Source organism: Cyprinus carpio, chromosome B7, assembly GCF_018340385.1.
Source record: "Cyprinus carpio isolate SPL01 chromosome B7, ASM1834038v1, whole genome shotgun sequence".
Taxonomy (NCBI): Eukaryota; Metazoa; Chordata; class Actinopteri; order Cypriniformes; family Cyprinidae; genus Cyprinus; species Cyprinus carpio.
Window position 1 is genome coordinate 43,228,317 of NC_056603.1, and position 14,303 is coordinate 43,242,619.

The window sequence follows — 14,303 nt, forward strand, 5'->3', positions numbered from 1 at the left end:
TTTAAAAAGTACTGGTTACACACCTAATGCAAATTATTTCCTTTTAATTTTGTAACATTAGAGCTAAATAAGCTTCATGTGTTTGTCAGAAAGTGAAAAATTAATGAGAGATTCTGTTTTAGTGATGCACCAAAATATTTGTTTATTTATTTATTTATTTATTTATTTATTTATTTATTTATTTATTTATTTATTTATTTTTGCCAGGAAAAAAAACACAACTGGAAAAGTTTTATTTTACAATAAATTAATCAGCTGTATTAAAATTATCTATAAGCATTTAAATGTCACATATTGCAGTTTTCATGTCAATGTTTTAATGATATAATTATGTTTCTTCTCCAATTCATTGTTAAAAATATAAATAAAATAATAAAAACTAATTTCTAAAATAACAAATTTACATGGTGGCTGTAATAACTTGTTTAGATTAAAGATTTAAGTCTTAAATGAAGATGACAGGTTAAGCAAAAATATAGTAATACATTAAAGAGTGCGAGATACAACATTTATTGTTTGATTTTTGTTATAAAACTGACAGAATTGAAGTTCAGACTTTGTTTCACATCAAAAGTTACAAAGCACAAAACCTTTTTGCCATTATTGGATGACAGGTGCACTACAAATAATATTTAATGAAGTTGTGATGCATTATAAACTAAAATATCTTCATTCAAAATGAAGGTCAGTTAATATCGAGAAATCGATATTGTTAACACATATTTTTGTTTGCTGAAATGTAGTGCATCATTATTAAATTACTTGAACAACACCATACTTATGATTTATTGGATTAATAAAGCTGCAAACAGTAATTGTGAATCATTGCATCCTCTCAGACCACTACCCCAATAAGCCCCTCCCATCAGCAGGTGTGTTGCCATGGCTACAGGGCATGCTGTGTTTCCCCACACCTGGTGAAGCACCTGAACAGGTGAACAACTTCGGCAGCTCCATGTGAGTGTCACACCCGCACTGTTCACGTCCATTATGATGCATTGTGTTAGTTAGCATGCAATAAATCTCCAAACAAATGTAGACCCAACATATACTGTAGGAAGCATGACAATGAGTTAAAATAACTAAACTGCTCGACATTAAGTTGCTTAAATGTTATTTTATTTATTTATTAAATAATTTCAAATTCAATGTAAACTTCATTAATTAAATAATGTTAAATAGTAATTTAAATGTGTTTAATATTAAATAAATTTATTTACACATCTAATCTCTAAATAAATGTAGACCCAACATATTGCATAATAACTAGTGCTGTCAAACGATTAATCGCAATTAATCGCATCCAAAATAAAAGTTTTTGTTTACATTATATACATATGTATACTGTGTATATTTAATATGCATATATATATAAATACACATATATTTTGAAAATATTTACTTTTATACATTTATATATTCATATTCTTATATTTTATATACTGTATAAATATTTTTAATATATAAATAACATATTTTTCTTAAATATATAAATGCATGTGATTGTATTTATATAGACACAGTACATACACATATTAATGTAAACGAAACTTTTATGGATGCGATTAATCGTTTGACAGCACTAATAATAACTGAAATAAAATATTTCTGTTGCTTTATTTATATATTCAAAGGTCTTAATATTTTTGTTAAATAATTTATTGAACAGTTTGTTTAAGTCTATGCAAACTTCATTTATTAAAACACATTAAATAGTAATTAGTAATAATATCATTTGTTTTTTATTTATAAAATGAATCTCCAAATAATTGTAGACCCAACTTATAAGTATAATAATTTATTTGAAATATTTGCATTCAATTAATTTAATATTAACAGTTTGTATATATACAAGCAAAAAGTCTTTAATCCAGAAATCACAGGGATAAGCCACAATGGGAACACAGAATAACCAAAAGTAGACCCGACAGAGACAAACTGAACAAACTAGGAAGACTAGGACTTTTATACAGGGGATAATTGGAGAAACACAGGTGTAAGGGATGACTAATTAAAGGTGGTTTTATACAGGTGTTAGTTGGAAACACAACACAGTGAGTCCAGGGGCATGACTATATATATATATATATATATATTTTTTTTATATATATATATATATATATATATATATATATATATATATATATATATATATATATATATATATAAAATAATACATTTAATTCTATATGAACTTAATTTATTAAATATGTTTAAATAGTAATTATTATGTAATGGAACATTTTTATAGTGGCAACTTGAAGCTGTTGAACTTTGTTTGGCTAAATCCTTTATTTATGTCTACTCATTTGTTTCTTTCTAATATTGATTTAGAGTCACAAAGGTTTTGACTGAAGTGCAGTCGCTCCTGGCAGATCCTGCTCTCTTCAGCAGCGTCAAACTGATCTCTGAGGATATCGGCCGATGGACGTCTGTCCTGCAGAAAGCAAACCCAATCACAGGTGAACGTCTGCCTTTACTGATGTTTTACATAACATTTCAGAGTGATTGGTGATCTGGTTTTGCTGGTTACTGGTCATGTTGAAGAACAGCCAGACCAGCTCAAATCATCACAGACCAGCTTAGGCTGCCTTAAGCTGTTTTTAGTAAGATCATCTCAAATCGATACACAACTTTGTGTTTAGGTAGGACTGCTGTCATAAACACTTCAGAGATCCCAGTTCAGCTTCATCAAATCCATCAACACATGAAATCATCTGCAGCATTTCCCCAGTATGACACTCATGTGTTGTGAATAATCAAACGTGGGCTTTTGAGAGTCATTATTAGATCATCGACATCATTATCATCAACTCTCATAATGTCTTTAAAACAGAAATAAAAATAGAGGCAAATGAGTCAGTTGTTGGCTTGCAGTAAGAGTTCAGATCGATAACCATGTTTTTGATTTTATTATTTTATTATTGTATTATTATCGCCTTTAAGCAGTTTTATTTTATTTATATGTTATTGATTATTCATCTTGATTTTTTTGTTGTTGCAAAAATAGACAGCAGTATATGCAAAAACCAAACATCTGTTTTTATTTTATTTTATTTTATTTTATTTTTGTAATTGTAATTGTAATTTATTTTTATTTTTGTCTTGATTATTTATTTATGCATTTTTTATTTCACTTTATATCACTTTATTTTTATTTATTCATTTTTATTAATTCATTTGTTTTTCTCTTTAGACCAAATGTTTTAGAAAACATTAAACAGCAATATATACAAGCTATCAGAATTTTACCTTACTTTATAATTATCAGTAGCTGAACTAAAAATTATATATTTTTACTCTGAATAAAACTGAGCGTTTTTTTCCCCTCCGTATTCTCACTATATCAGACAATCCGAACCATAAAAACCTGATAAATACAATGTTATCCTTTTTTTTTTTTTTTTGATTGTCAATAAACTGTTTTTTGCCCCATTATTTCACACGTCGGGCTGAAATAACACCCTGTTCTCCATTTGCGCTTATATCCGTGATTTACAGCCGCTCTTGTTGTTGTTCAGAGGAGCAGGTCGTATATCTTGTTGTTTATTCGTACCGTTTAGTCTAATGATATTAAGATTTGAGAGGAAGCTTATTTGCAAATAGGGCATGGAGCGTCGTGTTGTCGAGATGTGGTCACCACCGCAGGCCGCATTTGCATTCGGGGGCCATGAACTTCTATTATACCAGATTAAATTCATCAGGAGATCTGAGAGAGAGTAATTAACTCACCACACTACCAGAGTCTGTCCAACAGGAGCGGCCAATCAGAGTGAGCGCTCAACGCAGCGGCCAATCAGAGCACAGGGTGGCGACTGGATGATGAAGGTGCGAGGTGACGACTCCAATCTCTCTCAGTGTGTGTGTGTGTGTGTGTTTGTTTGTGTGTGTGCGCGCGAGTGTGTGTGTGTGTGTGTGTGACCTGCCCAGCTCATGTTGGAGAGGATCGTTGAGATGACAACAGAGATTCAGAGTCTAATGACGCGCTCTCGTTAATCAGCACCGCTGTCTGATATCCCTGCTGCTAATAAGCGTGGCTCTATACGTATTATCCATTGATGTGAATTACAGCATCTCTCTCTCTAGAGCTCTGTCAGACCTCCATCAGCCTCCATGTGCAGCAAACACATGCACTTTTATACGCCTAATTGGCTTTCATGGTTTTTGTGCACATGTGGGAGGAATTTATGGTTACATGAGGACAAAACATTGTGTTGCATTACAGCAAAATGAGTCTTTAACGGGCTAACATGTTTAATAAGCCACATCCACTCCTTCAATCACAACCTCAGCTTACCACCGTCCAACGAGGATCATGGAAAACATTTTCCCTTTCAGTCAGTGCCTCTCGGTCACCTGGGAAAAGAGCAAACTCTCCTCGAGCAGAGGATCTCTTTTCATGGTATGGAGTTGGGATTCGGTCAAACAGACAGCATGTTTCCAGACGAATGTGCTCAGTCGGTGTTGAACTGCTTGAATACATTCAAGGGCAGGACAGTGGTCCCACTGAAACAATTTCAGAGGCTCCTGGGGCATATGGCAGCTGCAGTTATGCCGCTAGGGCTGCTTCATATGAGAACACTTCAGCACTGGCTTCATGGCCGAGTCCCGAGGTGGGCGTGGCACAGCGTGGCAATATGAGGGTTCAAGTCAAATGGATCTGTTGACAAGTCTTAAGGTCGTGGTCAGACCTTGCGTTTCTCCTGGCAGGAGTGCCCCTGGAACAGGTTTCCAGGCATGCTGTGGTTTACACGGATGCCTCCACCACCGGATGGGGAGCCACGTACAGTACAATGGGTATGTGGTGTCAGGGGTGTGGACGGGCCCCAACTGCAGTGGTATATTAATTGCCTAGAGTTGTTAGCAGTGCGCCTTGCCTTGAACCATCTCAAATGTTGCTTACTAGGCAAGCACTTACTGGTCTGTACGGACAACACTGCGACCATTGCGTACATCAACCGACAAGGTGGTCTGCACTTCCGCTGCATGTTTCATATTCCGGGTCTGCTCAACTGTGCGGCTGTCACGAGCTACACTTTCCGGAGAATGGAGACTCCATCCCGAGACGGTCCAGCTGATTTTGAGACATTTCTGAGCGGCTCAGGTAGACCTGTTTGCCTCTCCAGAAACCTCTCACTACCAACTGTTCTACTCCCTGACCGAGGGAACTCTCGACATGGACGCACTGGCACACAGCTGGCTGTGGGGCCTGCACAAATATGAGCCTTCTTGCAAAGACACAGTGCAAAGTCAGGGAGGACGAGGAGCAGGTCTTGATCATTGCACCCTATCGGCCCAACCGGACATGGTTCTTAGAACTGATGCTCCTCGTGAAAGACGGGGCACCCTCTGGCATCCGCATACAGACCTCTGGAAATTCCATGTCTGATCCCTGGATGGGATGCAGAGGTTGTAGGTGACCTACCCCAAGAGGTAGTGGACACCATCTCTTCGGCGCAGGCACCGTCTACAAGACATGCTTACGCCTTGAAGTGGAACCCCTGAAGGGTTGGACTGAAGGCTGTCTCCCTGCACCCTTAAAATCTATTTTTGCTGCTATTTCCGCGAATCACGATCAACGTGGAAGGGAAGACGGTAGGGAAGCAAGACCTGGTCATCGGGTTCCTAAGGAGGGTGAGAAGGTTGAATCCTCCTCGTCCTCCCACTATACCCTATTGGGACCTGACTCTGGTGCTCAGAGCACTACAGCAGGGCCCATTTGGGCCTTTACAGTCAGTCGATCTGAAGTTTTTTTTTAATGAAAACTCTGCCCCTGGGTACATTGGCCTCCTTCGTGAGGGTTAGGGACCTGCAAGCATTTTTGGTCGTCAAATTGTGCCTAGAGTTTGGGCCGGCTGTCTCCCAGCCCGGCCTCAAGGTTACCCCTTCAGGGATACAGGTAGTGAACCTACAAGCTCTACAAACCCAGCCCTAGCTTTGCTCAATTCCGTCCGTGCCTTAAAGGGGTCATATGATATTGCTGAAAAGAACATTATTTTTATATTTAAGAACATTCGACTATCCCGCCCCCCACCCAAGATGAGTGTGAAAATAGATTTTAATTATGAAATATAATGGTTTATTTAAGAAATATAGTTGCCAAATGCATAGGCTTTCTATCATTAGGATGAAAATACTGTAGCAACAATTAAGGACAGTCTATTTCACAAAGTCACATTTTAATTGTTACTCTGACACAAATTCCTGCACAAGCGGTGCAACTAAGAAAGCAGCACTACTGAGTAAGCTATGATGAAATATTTTTTTCATGTTTAATAGAAGGCTAGATGATATCGTCCTCTTTTGGAAGGCCAAATAAAGTAGTTTTGCTTTCACAGTGAAACACACAGCGTCTATACGACATGGCGGTGGAGGCAACAACAATACTACAACGAGAATAAAAGGTGCGCCTTCTTTCTTTGTATGAATATTTAGGCGGCGTTAAGCAAATCTTCCCACACACTGACGTAGAGATGTGGGGGCGTGTTAGAACGAGCCGTTTCAGGGGGCGTGGACGAGTCTCAACTTTTATAAAGAATATCTCTTTGGATTTGAGACTTTAGTTTTTGCAACTTCACAGATCTTCTTTATTCACCAAGAGCTTGTAACACTCCAAAGAGAAAGGAAAATTTTAAATCGCATCATATGACCCCTTTAAGATGATACGTGGACTGGACTCAAAGCTTCAGGACCTCAGAACAGCTCTTTCTCTGTTATGGAGGCCGGCAGAAGGGGCTTGCAATCTCTAAATAGCGATATGAAATTTCAATTTAATGTAATCTTTTAATTTAGTCTAAAATGCAATTAAATGAAAATTTAAGGTTATCTTTTAATTATTGTAATTTTTTTTTAAGTACATCCTATTGTACGATTTAAACTGAACTTGTATTATAATTTGAAATTCATCCCATTGTATTATTTTATAGACATAACTATGAAAACAGTGAAACTACAGTTCGGCTTGTGGATAGTTTACCTGCTTGACTAGTTTTCTAGTATATTACTACAGTTTGACAACTGATAATTTATATTTTAGAAAGTATATTGTAAGTAAATACAGTATATTGTAGATATTGCTTAGACTTTTTGCTTTGAAGCTAAAAATGTTTACAGCCAAAAAGTGAAATATTCAATAATATTAATAAGTATTAAATAAATTAAATACTAAAACAATAAAAAGGCAATACTGAATGAATGGTGTTGTTGTCTTAATTGGGATAAAATTAATTAATGTAATTTATTACAGGACTATAAAGCTCAACATTGTGATTTCTCTCTAATATTTTATTTTTGACACAAACATGTTTCTCACACCAAAAGACGTTAGACAGATTTGCAGTAGATTGTGAGTTATGAAGGACAATATTTAATGCTTACAGCTGCTCTCTGCCTTTTCCTACACGTTCCACCATTAGTTCTCATATTCCTGTTGATTTAACATTTATCAGCCTCTCTCGTCCTGAAGCACTGTGGTTTCACGAATGTGAAGCTGAAGCATAAATGTTCTCCAGACTGAAGGAAGAAAATGCCATTTGCAGCATATATTTGCGCAGATAAATACTTACGCGCACACACACACACACACACACACACATACACACGTCTGAAACTCACTTTCCTTCTAAAGTAATGCTACTGAGTGTGTGAAGGTCACAGAGATAGCGGCCGCTAAGAGGCCAGTGAATGGGACTTTATTAAGGTTGTTTTAAATGCCTGACATCCTGGGCTCTGAGAATAAACTCTGGAAATCTAATGATCTTTATAGATTTAGCCAAATTTAGCTTCACTTCAGTAGTACAGTCTTAATCTTCAGCTCCATGAGGCTGAACCAATGTAATACACAATTAAGCTCAGAAGAAATCAATGATACTAAAATGAGTTATTTTTCCTCCTGATTCAGCTTCCACCGGTGCTGGGTCTGAACTGGCTCCAGGTGACCGCTCTGATGGGCCAAACCAGCGCTTACATCGCTCCGCTCATGAGCTCTCTGTCTCTCTGTGTTTTCAATCTTGTACGAAGTGTTTTGCAGGAATAAGACGCAATAGTGTGTCCCTTGAGGTTTTGCATTACAGGCACAAATCCCATGGTGTGTCTTGTGAGAGCTATTAAATATGATGGATAAACAAAAACATCAACTCACCAACCAGATCTGCTCAGAAAATACTGTAATCATCTTCCATTTACACTGTTACCAATGTTTTTATAATAATATATATATATATATATATATATATATTTATATATATATATATATATATATATATATATATATATATAAATACATATATCACTTAAATATAATAGAAAATCAAAGATTATATACCTCATATAGTTTGACATCCTGAGGCAGGCGATTTATTAAACATTTATTTTTGTTGTTTTTGATATGAGAATCTTCTGCTCACCAAAGCTACATTTATTGGATTAAAATTACAGTAAAAAAGAACAGTAATAATGTGAAATATTATTTCAATTTAAATAATATTTCTTCTGTGTGAATATATTGTACAATGTAATTTATTCCTGTGATCAAAGCTGAATTTTCAGCATCATAACTCCAGTCTTCAGTGTCACATGATCCTTCAGAAATCATTCTAATATGATGATTTACTGCTCAAGAAACACTATCAATTTATTATCAATGTTGAAAATAGTTGTGCAGACCAATATTATTGTGGAAACTGTGATACTACATTTTATTTTTCATATTATTTGATGAATAGAAAGATCAAAAGAACAGCATTCATTTGAAATAGAAAACTTCTGTAACATTATTGATGTCTTGACTGTCACTTTTGATCAATTTAATTCATCCTGAATAAAAGTTTTTTTTTTTTCCTCTCCTTATTGTGTGTATGAATCGTGTGTTATGTTACTTCTGTTTCTATAGAGCAAAACATTCAGGTTATGGAAGTGAATGTCCCATTCGTTTTCTCCATAGAGAAATTATGTTTGTTTAAATATTTCAAGGCAGAGCTAACATGAGCTCAGAGGCTGTAAAAGTCAATATAAAAAAAGTGTTTAATTGTCATATCCCCAATGAAAATAATTCTGGAGGCAAATCCACTAATCGCTGTAACCATGGACACAGGAACTGTGCAGGAAGAATAGACCAAACACTTCCATAAAGCATTGCAAATGACGTAACGCAGCAGCACAGCCTCCAGTGGGTTCAGATCATTGCCAGTAATTGGCTGATGAGATCATTCATCTGTTTGTATCCACGAGAGAAGAGCACACGTGTGACGAAAGTCTGCTGCAAACATCTGAAGCATCTTGCAGCACACATTACAGGACCTCAGTCTGCTCAAGAAGTGCACAAACACCTCGCTCCTTTGCTCGTGCTCTGTTGATTTTTAGATGATTTGCTCCACATCTCGTCCTCTGAACTCCATTTTAATGCAACCTCAGTTTCTGCAGATGCCGTAGCTTATATTTAACATCTGAATAAGGTTTACAGAAACCCAGAAGTCTCACAAAATGTGATCTGCCTGTCAAAAGAAAAAAAAATGTAAAAAAGAGAGAAAAATTAATAGTTCACTCATGATCTGCAGAGAATGGGTGCCGTCAGAATGAGTCCAAACAGCTGATACAAACATCACAAAGCTGTAATTCACAAGTAATCCACACCACTCCAGTCCATCAGTTAACATCTTGAGAAGAGAAATGCTGAAATAAATCCATCAGGACATTTTTAACTTCAAACCAATGCTAAAATATGAGTCGATAATCCATAATATTGTTTTCTCCAGTGAAGAAGTCCATCTCTGGTTGTCTCTCACATCAAAATCCACCCACATATATTTGTTTAGAGCTGTTTTGGTTTGTAAACGGTGCTTGATCTGTGCAGATTTCTCTCCTGATTCAGACCAGAACACTTTTTCACTGGATTATGGACTCAGATTTTGGCCAGTAACAATGTTTTGAAGTTAAAAACGCCTTGATGGATTTTCTTCTTCCAAACATGCAGCTTTTGTCTTCTCCAGATGTTAACTGATGGACTGGAGTGGTGTGGATTATTGTGATGTTTTTTATCAGCTGTTTGGAGTCTCGTTCTGATGGCACCCATTCACTGCAGAGCATCCATTGCTGAGACACTGATGTAATGCTGCAAACAAACTCATCTGCATCTTGGATGATCTAAGGGTGAGCACATTTTCAGCAGAATTGTCATAGCTCATTGAATCTGACTATTTTCAAAAATCACATGTGCTGTGCAACAATGCATTTACAGAAATTTTACATTTTACATGCATGCACGATTAATTATCTTTATTTCTGAGTGAAAACTTGTTTCTACACCAAATAGTTTTCAATGAGTTCTGGAACATTGTGAAAACAGACAATCAATTATGAGGACCTGAACTAAATGTATTTTATAATCAATGTCAAGGGTTTTATATTGTACCCTTGTTTTGGATTCAGTTACGTCGTTTTCAATGCTTCATGGGTTTTTCATTTCCTCACAAAAGATCTGAAGTAGTCTTGGACCATTTTTTCTTGTTCAAATACCTTGTAGCAAATCAGTGCAACTGTACATTACATATTATATAATCAAATTTCTACATGCTCTCGAGCTAGTTTTTATAAGCAATAAACATTTTATTTTACAGTATACGACTTTAAATAAATTCATTTTAAGTTAATACTTAAATATTGTACTGCTGTACAATTCATCTGAGAGCTGGTGGGTTTGGTTCAAGGTTTAGATCTCTGTGTTTCTGAATGTGGAGAAAATGAATGGGAAAACACTTCAGGAACCAAGGGCACTGAAAAAATGGGCCGTCAATGTGTCGCTCTATTCGCTGCGCTTCTCAGTCCATTACACTGTTTGCGTGCAAGTGGCCATATAAATAAAACCTGATGGAAGTTTGCTGGAGAGTAATATAGCATCTCATTTAGCGTTAACACAACAGCTGTCACCTCCGTTCTGAGCGAACAGGCTTTATGTCTGTTATGCTCGTTAAGTGAGACTGAAACACAGTTTACGCTTTGTGCTTGCATTATGAAGGTGCTGTCCTGATCACGCACCAAAAACCATTTCACCTTTCCAAGGTTTGGCATTAGTGGCTTTAGCTGCCGGGCCAACAGATGCAAAGCACAGATGGACTTATATTACACCGACACGCCAGGAACTAGACACGCATGCTTTTAATTAATGACATTACACGCTGATATTCAGTTATGGGATGGACAAATGTTCACTCAAGCGTATCTCACGAGTCTGCAGCAGCGGTGTGTTTTCATAACATGTTTTATTAAGTCTTCTGGTCCAGACAAATAGACAAAAACAATAAGTCAACAAAGGGCAGCTTACCTGCGAATTCTACATAATAAAATTAACTAAATACACGTTCAAAAGTTCGGATATTTTGGAAGAAATTAAATCTTTTGTTCAGCAGGAATGTGTTAAATAAATCAAAAGTGATAATAAAGACATTTATAATCAGTGATGGGTAAAGTTACTTTTAAAAGTAATGCATTATAATATTGCGTTGCTACCTAAAAAAATTACTTAGTGATGTTTTATGGAAAGTTATCTGGGTGGCGGGGGGCCACGGCATTATAAACCATGCTGTGAATTGTAAATAACAATGTTTTATACTTTAAACACAAACGGGTCAAAAATGTGTTTTAAGTTTAGAAACATGTTGAATCTCCCCCTCCCTTGCCTCACAGTGCTTTGGTCCAAATGCCTGCTTTCCTCTTTTACTTTACCTACACACACAAGTGAGAGAAAAGTCAATAGTTGCAAAAGGGTCTGGCTGCAGACTTGCACTTGCACTCGCAGACTTGCATTCTCAGACTTGCACTCTCAGACACTTGCACTTCCGGTAGTGACATTACTTGCAGTCTTTATTTTATATTTTGTTCTATTTATTTATTATTTTTTGTTTAAATCTCTCAACATTTTACAACAGCAGAAACTAAATTACGAAGTCATTTGCAATCGCCACTTTGTCACGGTCTCTGGTTTGTGTCTCCCTGGGTGGCCACTAGAGGTCTCACTTCCCCTTATTGTCACCCCCTTCAGAACTACATTTCCCACTAGCCTTATCTGTTCATCACTGTTCATTGTATTCAGCTGTCACCACTTACATTGTTTGCACCTGTGTATAAATACCCTGGTTGTTCTGTCATTGTTACGGAGTCCTTGTTGAATGTCACCCTGGTTTTTCGTGTTTCTGGATGTTGTTTATGTTTCTTGTTTTGGACGGATTACCTGGATTTTGACCTTTGCCTGGATGTTTTCTGATTTTGGATTATCCCAATAAAACACTGCAAATGGATCTACCTGTCTGTGTGCGTTTCGTGACAGTTGGACTTTTTCATGGCTTGATCCAGTTGTGTGGGATTTCGAATCCGTTCCCCAGCCACCATGGAGGAATGGAGGGGGAGACTCCGGAACTTAACCACCCTTCGTCAAAGGGGGAGTGAGGTGGGTGGCCTGGCGCAATTGTTTTGGACCATGGCGGTCGGGTTGGGTTATAATGATGCAGCACTGAAGGACTTTTTTAACAATTGTCTGGATGACCCTTTGCCTCAATGGGAGATGAAGGGGCTGGAGATCCTAGACTTTTGGGGGTTTACCCATTACCTGTGCCATCGTGCTCAATGGGATACTTCGACCACACCTGTGTCTCCAGAGAAGAGGGCCGCCAGCCCAGCGCCACAGCACAAGATGGCCGCCAGCCCAGCGCCACAGCACAAGATGGCCGCCAGCCCAGCGCCACAGCACAAGATGGCCGCCAGCCCAGCGCCACAGCCCAAGATGGCCGCGGAGACAGTATTAAGTTACTTTTCCAGGATGTGCCAGATCCCAGAGTTTCCCAGGAGTGTTCACATCACGGTCGCTGAGCCAGCGCCAATGCCCAAGATGGCCACCAGTTCAGCACCACAGCACAAAATGGCCGCCAGCCCGGCGCCACAGCACAAGATGGCCGCCAGCCCAGCACCACAGCACGAGATGACCGCCAGCCCAGCACCACTGCACAAGATGGTCGAATCTACACCTGTGTTGGCAGACAAGATGGTTGACTCAACGCCTGAGTCTTCCGTCAAAGAGCCCACCGGCACGCCATCATAGAGGCCGCAGGAGGAGGAGACAGGCGTCAGCCGTTCCTCAAAAGCCCGGAGGACGTTCCCGAGCAGGCCGCTGCCGTCCAGGAGGACGTTCCCGAGCAGGCCGCTGCCGTCCAGGAGGACGTTCCCGAGCAGCAGGCCGCTGCCGTCCAGGAGGACGTTCCCGAGCAGGCCGCTGCCGTCCAGGAGGACGTTCCCGAGCAGGCCGCTGCCGTCCAGGAGGACGTTCCCGAGCAGGCCGCTGTCGTCCAGGTGGAGGTGCCCAAGGTTCCTGAGGCGGTGCCCGATGCCGTTCCGGAGGCCGAGGCGGTGCCCGATGTTGTTCCGGAGGCCGAGGCGGTGCCCGATGCGGTTCCTGAGGTCGAGGCGGTACCCGATGCTGAGGCAGTGCCCGATGCTGTTCCGCAGGTCGAGGCTGTGCCCGAGTCCGAGGCGGTGCACGAGATGGTTCCGGAGGCCGAGATGGTTCCGGAGGCCGAGGCGGTGCCCGAGATGGTTCCGGAGGCCGAGGCGGTGTCCGAGGCGGTGCCCGAGATGGTTCCGGAGGACGAGGCGGTGCCCAATGCTGTTCCGGAGGTCGAGGCGGTACCCGATGCGCAGGCCGAGGCGATGCGCGTGTCCAGGGCCGTTCCCGAGGCGGTGTCCTTGTCCCATGCCGTTCCTGAGGCCACTCCCAGGGCGATGCCCGAGGTCGTTCCCGAGGCGGTGCCCGAACCCGAGGTCGTTCCCGAGGCGATACCCGTGTCTAAGGCCGTTCCCGAGGCAGTGCCCTTATCCAAGGCCGTTCCCGAGGCGGTGTCCAATGCCGTGACCTAGCCATCGCCACAGTCTGCTCCTCACTGGCTCCCCGAAGGGCAGGTTCCGTTCGGGCCACTCAAATGGCGAATTCCTCCCTGGCCGTCTGCACAACGAGAATGGACTGATCCACCGTGGCCACCTGAACTGCCTGGTCCCTCGTGGTCCCCTGAACTTTCGGGTCCACCATGGCCCCCTGATCTGACCGAGCCACCTGGGCTGCCAGGGGAGCCATCGCTGCCGGTCCCAGTTCCCTTACACGGGCCTGGCCCGCCATCCCTCCCCCTGTTCTGCCTCCACCAGTCCACCTCCCTCCTGGTCTCTTTGTTTTGTGTTTGTTTTTTGTTCTGAGGAGCATCTGGAAGCTGCTCCTTAGAGGGGGGGGTAGTGTCACGGTGTCTGGTCTTTGTGTCTCCCTGGGTGGC

General features: G+C 40.2%; 1 pseudogene; it reads left to right on the forward strand.

Moving 5' to 3' along the window:
- Positions 1–14,303, forward strand: part of LOC109055375 — a 96,137-nt pseudogene that overhangs the window by 31,437 nt on the left and 50,397 nt on the right.